The sequence below is a fragment of the Alligator sinensis genome, unplaced genomic scaffold (genome assembly GCF_000455745.1).
Source record: "Alligator sinensis unplaced genomic scaffold, ASM45574v1 scaffold749_1, whole genome shotgun sequence".
Taxonomy (NCBI): domain Eukaryota; kingdom Metazoa; phylum Chordata; order Crocodylia; family Alligatoridae; genus Alligator; species Alligator sinensis.
In genome coordinates, this window is record NW_005843319.1 from 142,800 (window position 1) to 158,390 (window position 15,591).

At 41.6% G+C, this 15,591-nt stretch overlaps 1 long non-coding RNA gene across 1 annotated transcript in view; it reads right to left on the reverse strand.

The window, feature by feature from the left end:
* LOC112548610 overlaps positions 1 to 4,257 on the reverse strand; it is a 5,962-nt gene extending 1,705 nt beyond the window's left edge. Inside the window, exon 1 of the long non-coding RNA XR_003092273.1 lies at positions 4,167 to 4,257. This is a non-coding gene — a long non-coding RNA (uncharacterized LOC112548610). The remainder of the gene's footprint in view (positions 1 to 4,166) is intronic.
* Between the last annotated feature and the right edge of the window lie 11,334 nt (positions 4,258 to 15,591).

Here is a 15,591-nt window from a genome sequence, read left to right on the forward strand (position 1 = left end):
CTGAACCAGCACAATACTTTATTTACCAAGAAATTTTTTGAAAGTTTTCAAAGGCATTGTTTGTTTCCACTCAGGGCAGAAACTCCCATTGCGTGTTTTCTGAAGTGCTCTAATAGGGAAGTGAACATTGGGGAGAGTTGTTTTATTTTGTTTTTTAAGTTTATCTCATAGTTCTTCAGTCACATGTAAGCTGTTGAAATGTAATATTTAAATCTGAAATTGAGTTTCTCATTTTTCATTTATGGCCCTATCCTGCACTCACTAAAGGCAAGGACAACTTTCCCTTAATTTCAACTGGATCAGGATTGGGTGCTTGTAGTATACTATTTAGTTTTATAAGGTACATCTCTAGCCTGCCTTTGCTCTATCTTCTAACAGTGAATTAGAGAAATAGGCTGAGCTGGTGAACATCTCATCTCATCTCATCTCATCTGAAGGTGCTTTAGTTCAAAACACCTCAGAGGTGCTTTAGTTCAAAAGTGCGCCACCACCATTTTCTGGGCACTGATGTGCATTTCCTCACTTTTACATATGCACATGGTACAGTGCAGTTCACCTAGGTTTATGTGCAGAACAGACTCGATTAATCAAGTCTGCTCCAAAGTAGCTGATCTCTGTCACATTGCTGGAAAAAAGGGTTGTGTATAAATGTCCTAAGAGTAAAGTTCAAAAGTTAGAGCACTTCCACCCCAGTCTTCTTGGCTGCCTGTACTTAGCTGTAATTATTCAAAAACTCACTGACAATGAGGTATATAAGAACAATGAACTGATATAATATGAAAGAGTTATAAGGTAAAATAGTGTCAGGAGCTTTTGATTTAAGTAAATAGTGGGGCAGGAATAGTCATGGAACAATAATTTTCATGCCTGCGGAGACGCATAACAACAACACAGTGTCAAAAGAAGCAGTGGGAGTAGACATAACAGTGCTATCGCAAAGCTTCAATGAGTACTTTATTACCATTTTAATATAGTAAATACCCCTCAAATAATAAAATTTGGTTGTTCATTTACTATGGCAATATTGTAAATCCAATCAAATCATTTGAAAGTGTCACTTTCCCTCTCTGTTATTTTAGTCAGTTTAAGTAGAATGAAAATGACAGCATTTATCTGCACAGGGATGTAATAAACCTGGGAACAAAGTGCTTGCTGTATTTTTAATCCTTCAGGTGTAGACAGACATTCAAATTGCTACTTGAACACAGTAGGGAATGGGAACAAAACATGTTTTGTTTGTTTGCTTTATTTCTTCTGGTATTCATTGTCATATAATAAGCATATTATGAGAAGTTCTATTGAGACTGTTAAATCAATGTCAGCTTCATAACTTCTGGGATGTCAACAAAAGGCTGTGGGGCAAACAACTGTTTTGTGCCAACACTGGTTTCTGTAATATATGCTTACAATATCATGTTTATGATGTGGTGGCAGTTTCTGAGACACCATATTATTATTATTAGTCCATTGTTCTTATATACCTCATTGTCAGTAATATAATAATAAGAATAATAATAAGAATATTTTGTTGACACAGCGAATTTTTTTATTTTAGCCCCCGACCCCCCCCTTTCCCTAAACAGACAACTCCCTCTGTGGACCCACCAAGTCCCTGCCATCACCTGCTGCAGACCTGCCAGCCCCACCCTATTCCCAATTTACTTAGAGTAGGTCCCTGGCAGGCTCTCACCACAGGTCAATGTTTGCACAAGCCAGAACCAATCTACAATCACACAGTTTAAAGCAAACCACATGATCGTAGATCAGGTCCCACGAAAGTGCACATACCCAAAGAGCCAAAAACAAGACCTGCAGGATTCTTAAGTGAATCCAGGGTTAACATATAAATAACTGAAACAAAATGAAGATTTCTAAATGCAATAGTTAAACATTTAAAAGTGCATTTTGTGTTGAGAAACTATCTTTGACTAATCCATTTTTTTTCAAGCAAATGGTAATATAACTTATCATTTCAGGTTTACTGTTTGACTGTAAAAAGAGGTTTCAGTTGGGTTGGTTTGGTTTGGTTTGGTTTTAATTCTAAGCTCATGATACTTTAGTGGTTAAAGTTTGGAAAAATCCAGGCTTTACATGGAAACTGTAGCTATTGTACAAGAGAATAGGGATTTAGGGTTATGTGTTTATATGCATTATACAGTACGTTACCTTTTGCATGAAGAAACATTGTTTGGTTTTGGTTTCCAAACAACTTTTACTTCCCCTTATAAAGAAAATATACAGACATTTCCATTTCTGTTTTGAAAACAGGAATTTTTTTTTTGGTGCCACAAATATACAAAGATCCTAAAAATTTGTTTCTTACAATTTTAGATTCATTTGGCTGTTAATTTCACTAAATTGCTTTAAACACATTTTTGTAAGTATTTTTCAGGAAAATGCTGTGAACCAGCTTCTAGTAACTATATTTCAAATACTATACATTTCCATGTTACTTGTAACATATGGACCAGCTTCTGAACTAAATTTGGGCCTGAAACAAAGCTCTGTTAAGACATTGGGAGAATTTCCACTGACCTAGTTGATTCAAAGGATGGAAATTTGACCAATTGTATCTAGGGTAAAATATCGCCGCTGAGTGCAAAGAACTAGAATTTTATCCTATATGGCCACCATCAATTTGCATTTATCAGTATCTAAGGAAAAAAAAAGAAATCCAGTGGACTCCTTATAGCTTTTAATTAGCCAATAAGTAAAGTATTTACTCAACATTTTGAAGTTTAGATTTTTAAGATGTGAGATCAGCATAACATTAAAGCCCTAGGAATATTCAAGTATTTTAAAAGGTCCCTAACTGCCACACTCAGTGTGGCCTTCCAGCCTGGGGGTGGAGAGAGGGGTGAGGGGGAAGGGTTAGGGAAGCCTTGGGTACAGTCACCCTTGCAGTGCTGACTGCTGCTTCTGCATCTTCCTTAATAAGATCTTGGTTCTCATCTGTTCATGGTCAGAACCATATACAGATTGAGATAAGAGACTGTGTTTTAGGCCAGGTATAGATATTACACTTTTACCAGTATAAGTTATTGGAAACTGGTCTATACCAGTAACACAGTGAAGTGCAGAACACACAGACTGGTTTAAAAATGGAGGAACCCAATCTAAGATTTGCATCCTCTCCCCGCCCCTCCTCAGCACCAAAGGGTGAGTGCATGTTCTGTTCACTACCAATCTAAACTACATCGCTTACAGAAAAATTTCTAACTTAAATCAATTCCACCTTGGACTTCTTGAATGTCTATATCTAGCCTCCGTGTACATATTTTTAAGGCCAGATTTGATACAGGTAGAAAAACGGATTTGAAAATCTTTATCGAGAAATTCGAAATACACTTCCAAAGTAAGGGAATTCCAAAGTTAGGCCAAATTTCCCAAGGCCTACTTTTAATGTAAAAATGGTGGTTTATTGGGCCATTGGAAAAGAAATCCTGCAAAGGTTTCTAAATAAGCATAGTGTTTATGCTTTATGTAATTCCTTTCAAGACAGTGAATAATTTTTAAAATTTGAACCTGTAATGTTTGTCTAAGTCAGAGCCTAAATAAGTTGTATGATACACAAAGTGGCTGGGCCCAGAAACTTTTACAAATTGAGCCACTAACTTTTGACATCTATTTTTATATTCTTAGGAAATGTGTCTACCCCAAGCAGTTAGTGATGTATGCTCATTTGTGTTTGCATAAGTAGGTCCTAAGAGTACAGCATGAATTGGAGGCGAGTAGTACACAACAATGTGTCTAACAGAAAATAAATCAAATCAGAACAAAAAACCTATTAAAAAGTTATTCAATCATTAAATTTGCCTGTTTACCTTTATTACTCAGCCCCAATTGAATTCCTTCCAGCAAACATTTTAATGACAAGACTTTTAAACTGAAAAGCAGCTTGCAAAATAAGATTGATGACACACAGACACAAATTGAATTATTTTTTCCAAATTACCACATAATAAATTTTTAATTTGAGAAAAAAAATCCATAGTTTTATTTTTTTTAATATGCTATAGCAAGAAATAACATATTACTAAATCTTGCATCTCGGGCTTTATTAGTGTCTGCACTCGTAATATATTAACTAGATTTTTTTAAATGGTACCTTTCCAGTGAAGATACAAGGCTATGTTGTAATAAGCCAGTACTGTTTTACTACTTACAGTATGTTCTTCTCATAGTGAAAAGAGTGGCTCTCGTACAATGAGGTCTTAATCACTGAAAAGCAGTTTCTTTAGATGTCCTCTTTCCCCCAGTGTTACAGGATGCATTTATGAGACATTTGATAGCTCTTAAATCAGTGCTAATGGCAAGCATATTTTTAGCAGTTGGGCTGAAATTCACACCATGACTGTGCAGGCAGTTATGAAATACTGCACTAATGATCTCTCTGCCAAATTCCCCAAGGCCTACTTTTAATGTACAAAGGGTGGTTTATTGGGTCATTGGAGAACAAAATATATAGGAAACTGAATTATTTTTTTAACAGTTGTTTTGTTTAATTTATTGAGGTTTTAAATATCAGTGTTCTTAAAATGTGATTATCATTTTTAAATTGCATTTCCTCAATGATATTTGCTGTGAAAACATAATAATACTTGTATAGTAGGAAATGAGAAATATGACCTCCAAATCCCATCCATTACTTCAGCAGGCCAGCAAAATTTACAACTGGGTTTGTAATCTACTACTGCTAAAGGCCAGTCACAATTTATGACTTCCCTGATGAGGTATGGGGAATCATAACTTTAAGTGATTTAAGCTCTGAGACAGAAGAGGTGACCAAACCCCATGTTCTGTTATGAAGCAGTATCTTGGCCCAGAGTGATTCTTGTTTTAACATGTTACCAGAAGTAAATAGTAATCAAAGAAATTAAATGGAGTTGAATAAAACTTCTAAAAACTCCACAGGATCTGAAAATCTTGGTAAATATGGGGGGGGGGCAGGAAGGATGGATTAAATTTAGAGGGTGCCTCATACCATATTTGTAAGCACTGGATGCCATGGAAAAGATAGACAATCAGAAAGTATCTGTAGCAGAGTGGTCTGGCCCTTTAAGTTGGGCAACCAGCCTTGAGGTAGGAGCCCAGCTGGAAGTGATTAGCTGACAGTCAGCCCAAAGTGGATAGAGCAAATTGCTCAAGCTGGGGAAGGGGCTGTTTGTAGCCAGGAGGCAAACTGAAACTCGGACAAGCTTGTTTCTAAAAAGGGCCAGAGTTAAGAGAGCCCCCTCTTGCAATCTGTAGGAAGGCTGAAAATTTCCTCTGGTTACTTGTTTGTTTCAATCAAGGATTATGGTTTGTGTTATGGACTATGGTTTGGACTGGTTGAGGGATTCCTAAGGGGACATTAAGTGTGTTTCACAGTTAACCCGGGGAGAAAAAGCTAATGATGAAATTAGAGGAATACTACTATCCAGTTAAAAATGAAACATATGAGAGTTGTATTTTTAACTTAGAGGCAAAAATTAGAAGTGAAACTATAGAAGAGCCCCTGACATACCAAAGGGTAAAGGAGCCACTATTGTAATTTTGAAGGACCAGCCAAATCTCTGATTAAAAATAAAGATTGTGATTGGAATTTAGTTGTGCACACACACATACACCCCTTAAAATACTAGAACCTCCCCCTCCCCTCCAAAAAAAATCCATCAGCAAGGCAATTAGTATTTTCAAAGTTGGTCATCAGCCCAGCTTATGTGGTTTTGGAAGGAGCATTATGAAGACCTTATCACAACTAAAAATCCAAAATGATTCAGGAGAAAAAACTCAAAGCACAAAGACAAACAAGAACAGTATCTGCAACTGTTATCACATTATTGGTAGTCCTTTGCAGTTGTGGATGACCATCTTCCAGGATTGTTTTATCTGTGGGTTCAAGGATGGCTGACAAGGCTTATCTGGGATTGGCAGACTGTGCTGCAACTCAGGCACATGTTTCTGTATAGAGTGGATGGCTCTGGGTTTTTGTTTCAGTCCATAACATATTGATATCCTTTCAGCAGGCTCTTCCTCCATTTGGGTTGGTCCTGGATGATAGTTTCTCACAAGTTGATATAAATGTTGCATTTTTTCAAGCTGGCCTTAAAGACACTGTTCAAGTGCTTTCTCTGCCATCTTCTTGAGTACATGCCTTGACTGAGCTGGAAGAATAAAACTTGCGTTGGGAACTGGAATCAGACATCTGGATGACTTGGTCAGCCCAGCAAAATTAATGCCATATGATCATCGTCTCAATGCTTCTGCAGTTCGCTTGTGAGAGGGTGCTGATGTTGGTGCATCTGTCTACCTACTGGATTCATAGTTTCATAGTTGGGAGGGTTGGAAGGGACCTGAGCAGATCATCAAGTCCGAACCCCTGCCATGGGCAGGAATGAATGCTGGGGTCAAATGACCCCAGCAAGGTGTCTATCTAGCCTCCTTTTGAAGACCCCCCAGGGTAGGAGTGAGTACTACTTCCCTTGGAAGTTGGTTCCAGATCCTAGCCACCTTGACTGTGAAGTAGTGCCTCCTGATATCTAGCCTGAATCTACTCCCCATCAACTTATGGTTGTTATTCCTTGTTACTCCCAGTAGTGCTCGGGGGAACAGGGACTCTCCCATTGCCTGCTGGTCTCCCTTGGCCAGTTTATAGACGGCCACCAGATCCCCTCTCAGCCTTCTCTTCTGGAGGCTGAACAGGTTCAGGTCTCATAGCCTCTCCTTTTAGGGCCTGCCCTGCTGCCGCCTGATCATGTAAGTGGCCCTTCTCTGGACCCTCTCAATTTTGTCCACATCCCTCCTGAAGTGCGGCACCCAGAAATGGATGCAATACTCCAACTGCAGCCTGACCAATGTCATATAGAGGGGGAGGATCACCTCCTTGCACCTGCTCGTGATGCATCTGTGGATGCATGACAAGGTGCAGTTAGCCTTCCTGACTGTGTCCCTACATTTGTGGCCCATGTTCATCTTGGAGTCTATAATGACTGCAAGATCCTTTTCTGCCTCTGTGCTGATGAGGGGAATTCCCCAGCCTGTAGGTATGCTGCTGGTTCTTTCTCCCTAGGTGCAGCACCTTGCACTTGTCAGTATTGAATCCCATCCTGTTCTTATCTGCTCACCCCTGTAACCTGTCCAGATCCAATTGCAGCCTGTCCCTCCCTTCTAGCATGCCCACTTCTCCCCATATCTTAGTGTCATCTGTGAATTTGAACAAGGCGCTTTTCACCCCCTCATCTAAGTCGCAGATGAAGATGTTGAACAGTGCGGGCACGAGGACCGAGCCTTGGGGGACCCCACTTCCCACATCCCTCCAAGTCAAAAATGACTCGTCCACCACCACTCTCTGGGTGCGGCCCTCCATCCAACTAGTGACCCATTTGACTGTGTAGGTATTGATGCCACAGTCCCATAGTTTTTTAATGAGAATGGGGTGAGAGACAGTGTCGAAGGCCTTCCGAAAGTCCAAAAAGACTACATCCACCGTGACACCTGCATCCAAGGACTTTGTGACCTGGTCATAGAAGGTCACCAGGTTGGTCTGACAGGATCTGCCTCTAATGAACCCATGTTGGTTGCCCCTAAGCATACACTCCCCTGACTGCCCCTCACAGATGTGCTCCTGGATAATTTTCTCAAAAAACTTCCCCAGGACTGAGGTAAGACTAACAGGCCTATAAATTCCTGGGTCTTCCTTCCTCCCTTTTTTGAAAATGAGAACCACATTGGCCCTTTTCCAGTCTTCTGACACCTCACCAGAGCATCATGAGTGCTCATAAAGCTGTGCCAGGGATCCCGCAATGACCTCTGCTAATTCCCTCAGCACTCTGGGGTGGAGATGTTCAATTCAGCAGGTCCTATGTCCAGTCCCTCCAGAAGTTCCCTGACTAGATACTCTCTGATCCTGGGCCTGGTTTCATTTCCCCTGGGACCATTGGGGATCCCGGTGGGGGGGGATGACCTGGTCCTTGCTCAGAAAAATGGAGGAAAATAAATTGTTAAATAGGTTAGCTTTGTCTGGTGAGACCACCAGATTTCCAAGCATGTCCTGCAGAGGCCCCATGTTACCCGGAACCTTCTTTTTACCCCCTATGCATTTAAAAAAGTATTTCTTGTTATCCTTGATTCAGGTTGCTAGTGCCAGTTCCACCTAGTTCCATCTTTGTCTTGGCCTTCCTAACCACCCCCTTACAATCCTCAGCATTGGAGGTATAGTCCTCCCTGGTGATGGCCCCTCCCTTCCATTGGGTGTATGCCTCCTTCTTAGTTTTGAGATGTTCCTGGATGCTTTTGGTGAGCCATGGGGGATTTTGAGCACTCTTGCCCCTTTTGATCCATGTTGGGATTGCCACCCTTTGGGCTTGGAGGATCATCACCTTCAGGAACGACCACTCTTCTTGGACTCCCAACTCCCCACCACTCCAGGACCTCAGTGACTAGTCTCCTTAGCTCAATGAAATCCACCCTCCTGAAGTCCAGGGCTGCTGAGTTGCTGCAGGCCTTTGCCACCCAGTGCTGGATGGTGATGATCACTATTGCCCAGGTGATCAAGCACCCACAGTCCCCTCACCAGGTCATCGCTTGTGTCCAGGACCAGGTCTAACAAGGCAATTTCCCTGGTGGGACTGTGCACCTCCTGGGTTAGATGAAGGTCCTGTAACATGGCTAGTAACCTACATGAGTGGTCAGACCTGGCTGACTTCTCTTCCCAGCAAATGTCTGGATAGTTTACGTCACTCATGATGACCACGTCCTTGACTTACCTGCCTCCGTGAGCTGACCTGACAATTCCTGGTCTAGCTCTTCTCCCTGGTTGGGTGGTCTGCAGTAGACCCCCACTGTTAAGTCCCTTTCCCCCCAAACCACTTTTATTCTGACCCAGAACACTTCAGTCTGCCCCTCCTATGACCCAGTGCTGCTTTACACCTTGGTAAAAACATTGATGATTGCCTGAAGGTCTGCCTTCAAGTGAGCACAGACTATGAGCTCCATTACACTGATGATGCTAATGATTATGGTCAGAGTGAATCACAGAATCCTAGAGAAATAAGGTTGTAAGAGACCTCAGGAGATCATCTAGGCCAACCCCCTGCTCTAAGCAGGACCATCCCCAACTAAATCATCCCAGCCAAAGCTTTATCTTGCCAGGTCTTGAAAACCTCCAAAGATAGAGACTGTATGACCTCTCTGGGTAATCTGTTCCAGTGTTTTACTATCCTCCAAGTAAGAAAATGCGTCCTAATATCTAACGTAAACTTCCCTTGCTGCAACGTCACACCGTTGCTCCTTGTTCTGTCATCTGCCACCACTGAGAACAGTCTATCTCCATCCTCTTTCAAACCCAACTTCAGGTAGTTGAAGGCCCCTCTCTGTGTCCTCTTCTCTAGACTAAATGAAATCAGTTCCCTCAGTCTGTCCTCACAAGTCACAAGTTTCTGAGTCCTTGTCCTCCTCCTCCTCCTCTTCTGAGTATTTCTCCACTTCTTAGCCCACCTCTGGGATTTCCTGACCTGCCACTTGTAGACTGAAATGGAATCAGTTCCTTCATGTTCTTTTCTTTTTCTCTGACTTGTCAGGCATGTCAGCAAACCACACACTGTGACCTTTTTTTTTCTTCTCCACCATCCCTTTCCTTGTCATTGTCATGGTGTAGGAGCTTATTACCTTCAGTTTCTGCCTCTGACCTGTTACTATCACTGCATCACAGGGCATTCTGGTTTTCTGATTCAAAAAAAAAAAAAAAATTCCACAATTTTCACATTTAAAGAAGTGACCCCAAATCCACATTTTTTTTCCATGATTAAAATGAAACACCACTATATATAGTGGGATGTGTCTATGTATGTATATGTATATTAGTGGCATTGCAATTTAATCACATTAAAATGTGCATTTTGGGTTACTTTTTTATTGCAGGTTTTTGGGTTTTTTTATTAGAGAAAACCAGGGGTAACGCCTTGCTGGACCTGGTCCTGGCCACTGGGGATGACCTGGTGAGGGGACTGCATGTCCTTGACCACCTGGGCAATAGTGATCATCACCTGCTGGAATTCACTATCCAGCAAGGGTGTCAAGTGCTTATAGCAAGACTAAAGCCCTTGACTTCAGAAGGGCCAACTTCAATGAGCTTCAGAAATTAGTGGGGGAGGCACTGAGGGCCCAGAAGGTAGAGGAGATGGGAGTCTATGAGGGATGGTCATACCATAAGGGGGCGATCCTCCAGGCCCAAAGGGTAACAATCCCTGAGAGAAGCAAGCTGGGTAAGAGTGCTCAGAAACCCCCATGGCTCAGCAAGGACATTCAGGAATGCTTGAGGACTAAAAGGGTGGTGTACAACCAGTGGAAGGGAGGGGCTATCACCAAGGAGGAGGAGTACTCTTCAGCCCGTGAGTGTCGGAGGGCTATTAGGAAGGCCAAGGCAGAGATGGAACTCAGGCTAGTGTCCAGGATTAAGGACAACAAAAAGTCCTTTTTCAAGTACATTGGGAGCAAGAAGAGGGCACCAGGCAATCTAGGGCCCCTGCAAGACTCAAATGGTAACCTTGTGGCTACACCAGATGAGACAGCCGATATTTATAATAGTTTCTTTGCCTCTGTTTTCTTGAACAGGGACTGGGACATCCCTCTTGCCAGAGGCAGGGACAATCTCAAGGATAGCTCTGTCAGGCCTTTGGTCAGTGCAGATGTAGTTAGGGATTTTCTGGAAGGGCTGGACACTTTTAAATCTGCAGATCCAGATGCCCTCCACCCAAGGATGTTGAGGGAGCTGGCAGGGGTCATCGCGGAGCTCTTGGCCCGGCTGTATGATCATTCGTGGTCATCTGGCCAGGTGCTGGGGGATTGGAAACTAGCTAATGTGGTCCCCACTTTTAAGAAAGATAGGAAGGATGACCCAAGTAACTAGAGGCCTGTAAGCCTCACCTTGGTCCTCAGGAAGATCTTGGAGAAAATCATCAAGGAGCACATCTGTGGGGGGCCTGCAGTGGAGGTCATGCTCATGGGCAACCAGCATAGGTTCATCAAAGGCAGGTCCTGCCTGAGCAACCTGATTGCCTTTTGTGACCAGGTAACTAAATCCTTGGATGACGGTGTCGCCATGGAAGTAGTCTTTCTAGACTTTAAGAAGGCCTTTGACACTGTTTCTCACCCCATCCTCATCAATAAATTAAGCAACTGTGGCATTGATGCCTGCACAGTTGGATGGGTAAAAAATTGACTGATGGCAGTCCTTGGGCCTACACTGTTTAACATCTGGATGAGGGGGTTGAAAGCACATTGTCGAAGTTTGCTGATTACACTAAAATGTGGGGCGAGGTGGGCACAGTTGAAGGGAGAGAGAGGCTGCAACTAGATTTAGACAGACTACAAAAGTGGGCAGATGAGAATAGGATGGGGTTCAACATAGATAAATGCAGGGTGCTGCACCTTGGGAGAAGGAATCCACAGCATACATACAGGCTGGGGAGTTCCCCTCTTGAAAGCACAGAGGTGGAAAGGGATCTTGGAGTCATCCAGCCGTTTTATGAGCCACTTGAAGAAAGAATTCCTCAAGGACTGAACCATCAAACCCTTGCTATATGTAAGATTATATCGATGACATCTTTATAATTTGGACTGAAAGCCAGCAATCTCTGATTGAGTTCTATCAGAAATTCAACAGTTATCACCCCTCCATCAGACTATATTTTGAAAGCCCCAGTACCAACATCTCCTTTTTAGACATGATGATCACTATCCAGAATGGTAAAATATAGACGTTGTTATACAAGAAAACCACAGATCAACATGCATATCTGCACAGAACCAGCAATCACCCTAAACACACCAAGAAAGCAATAATATACAGCCAAGCCTTCAGATACCACCAAATTTGCACTGAGGAAAACACCGATGATTACCACTTCACAAATCTAAAAAAGGCTTTTACATAACAAAGGCACTCTTCCAGAGAGATGGATCGCTCTTTTGAGAGAGCCACCTGGATACCACGTGAAGAATTGCTGCAGTACAGAAGAAACCTCCCCCCCCCACCTCCCCCCCACAATCTCACACTGCTGGTTATGACATATCATCCCTCCTTGGAACCTATACAAAAAATCCTCAAACGATTGCAGCCCATACTAGAAGAAGACCCAATTCTTAAAGAGATCTTCCTAGAACCACCCATCCTAGCCTTCAAACAAGCACTAAAACCTCGCTAACCTCATCACCAGAAGCAAACTTCCTATGGCCCAAAACACACCAAATGAATCCAAACCATGCCATGACAAGAAATGTAAAACTTGGCAACACATCTCTACCACCCTCACAGCTACTACATCCCACAATAAAACCATCAGCATTCCTGGATCTTACAGCTGCACCTCCAGAAATGTAATATATCTCATCCATTGCACCACGTTCCCTGACAGAAAATACCTAGCAGAGACCAAACAACAACTGCGCACCAGAATGAATGTGCACTGGAAATCTATCAAAGACAAGAATAACCAACTACCTGTGGGGGCACATTTCTCACCAGAAAACCACTCTCTAATCTCTCAGTTCTACTCCTCAAAGGGAATCTACAAAATACCTTTCACAGACAAGCCTATGAACATCACTTCATCAACCTACTGGATACAAAAAATCATGGAGTAAATATAGACAGTGGATTTATGACACATTATAACCTGCCTAACATCTGATTCCCCAGGTACCTCTCCATTATTTACCAGCTACATTAATTCCCCTTCCCTTCTTATCCCCCCCCCCCAAACATGTCTCTCACCCACTGACTCCTCCATTTACATCTTCACTGCCTGGCTTTCTTGCATGCATATCAGACTCTGACTTCTTTACTATTCCTTCCATCCAGGAAGAGCGCACACCAACTGCAGATGCTTCCTCAGCCTGATGAAGGGTATTAATACCTGAAAGCTTGTAAATAAAAAAAAATCCCAACTATTTTTCAGTTGGTTTAATAAAAGGTATCAGATTTACTCAAAGAACCTTGTCAGCCTATGTCCTTAGACCAACACAGCTACAACTTCTACTCATGTAGGAGTATACTAATGAATTCCATAGCAGTAAATACAAGTACTATCCTGCTGCAATTTTGACTCTGCAACAGTGCATGTGTAGATGCTAGAGTGTCTGGCTGGGGCATAAGGATACTTCAGTGTCGGGGTTGCCTGCTGGCTAGCCCCACATTGGAGCATCTTCTTGTCCCAGAAAGCCCCTCTGCAGCACGTTGAACTGGGTCAGAGCAGCCCCGGGCTGGCAGGCTGTCTCCCCAGGCCTGTTGCCAGCTGGGGCTGCTTCAACCCATTTCAACTTGCTGCAGTCCCAGTCATATGTTTTAATGCAGCACCTGGGAAGCAATAAACTCCAATGCAATAGCACCAGTATTTATTTTCAACTTAATTCACTTACTTTACTGAGAACTAACACATGACACAAGTGAATCTGGCTGCCCTCATTTAACAGTCCCCTGCTCTTCACACATCTACATAACCATCCTAATAGTGGGGATTAATTATATTTAGGAAGTAACGTATTCACAAAAAAAAAATACAGTTTTGTTTAACTCAGAGCTTCATGAATTGGGCTGAATTCAACAAATAGTTTCAGATGCTTAAGAAATGTTAAAATGGATTCACAAAACTGAGGAGGAGGTAGTTAGCAAGTTAGCCCAAGGCAGTCTACTAGGATATGAGAAATTTGGGATTAAATCCCGTCTCTGCATGATTAAGAGCACAGATTAGAATCAGTCTTCCATGTCCAAGGAGGGCACTCTTCAAACTGGCCTGTGAAGTGTTGTGGGGAGAGCCTGTCTCCAGCACTGAATCATTCTCAGTCTCAATCACTATTCAAACCATTCTACTTCACATGGAATAATTAGATTTTATTCAGTGAAAGAAAGCAAGAATGACTTCTGGCCCTCCTCCAGGATACCTGATAGCCAGATGACTATTGCCTGATACATGTTTCTGAGAGAGAGGATATTTCATTTCAAGCCCCTATTCTGAATCAAACAGATGGAATTTGGATTGGACTATCCCTCACAGCAGGTGAATGCCCTAACTTCTAGGCTGTAAAACAGGGCGGGGAGGGGGTAAACCTCCTTGGCTTTGTAACTGTATTCCTTTACCTTTTCCAAAAATACCTGTAAAAAAAAAAAAACAAATAAAAAAAAAAAACAACCCCCCCTAATATTTTAAATTAACTTAATTCCAAAATAATTCTGTTTGGGGGGAAAACTCAAAATGATTTTCAAATCTTGTTTTGATTTGGCCACAACACTGAAAAATCAACAATTTGCACGTTTCTAGTTAAAACATAACCTTTTTCCCAATGATGTTCTCAGAACCTCTGTTTCTGATGACATCAGAGGAATATTAACAAACACTGCTTCAAATAAGGAATATGCAAAAGCATTTTATGCTGGTAGAACTGCATTTACATTAGGAATTTTCCCAGTATAATAATGTCACCAGAAAATATCACACTCATCATTACTATAGGAACAGAAAAGTTGTAATGCAGACATGTATTAAGAGTCTCTGCATAGTTGGAAGTTTAATAAAACATAAAATGTTTGTTTTGATTTTTACAGTTGAATAGTACTGAAGAGAGAGTACAAAGAATATTGTCAATGAAATCATAATTTCTAGTTTCTGCTTGGAAATTCACTTTGGATCATGTCATTTTTTTCCTCTACACTGCAGTTTTAGTGAGAGAATCTTCCCCAAAGTCTATTACTAGGGCTCCATGTGCAACTTTCATTATAAAACCTGAAACTTGCGTTCTCCAAACTTAGCCCAGATACACTGAAGGCTCAGAAAACCTTTAAGTGAAACTGAGGGTAGTTGCATGTTAGCTAATTTATGGTTTGCACCCAAACTCCATGAGAAGCTTAAGTTCAAAGGTACAAACCCACACGATATAAAACACGAACAGATAGTTTACATGTACCCTCACTGAAAACAGCACTTTTTCTCCTTTCTGCCTTCGCTTTCTTTGTCAATCATAAGCAGGCTTATTGTACTTATCTTTACAACATAACTGACCAGGCCTAAGGTACATACTGAAATAAATGCATGAGTTATGTTTGAGATTTGTTATTAAATATTTTATCCACTAGTGTTTTGACCCTTTTCTTATGCTAATATTCAATCTCATTTGTTGCTGGCAAATGCAGAATATGAACCCGTGGGGCTGACTTCTCACACATTTATCACACCATGCAGGTTGGTTCTATACTTAGTAAATCTGAAAGTCCCCAGGAGGAAAAGCTTGAGACATAAATTATTTCCTATTTAATTACAGGACTCATTGCTCGTAAGGAGTAAGCACTGATTACAGAGGCCTATGGCTGTTCCAATTCTGTTCAACCTGTGGAGCAATTTCAACCAGAAGATGTGCTTATGGAAGACACATTCCTGAGGGAATACGTATACTAAAAAGGAGAGACAAAGTTCTGTCTAAAAATCTAATTTATTCATATTATATAATATGTGTCCCCATATAGCAGATATGATATATGTTGACTATGTATTATTACCCCAGGGTTAGCCCACAGCGGCATGTGCCTCATGTACTAGATTATGAAAGCTGCATTCAAAG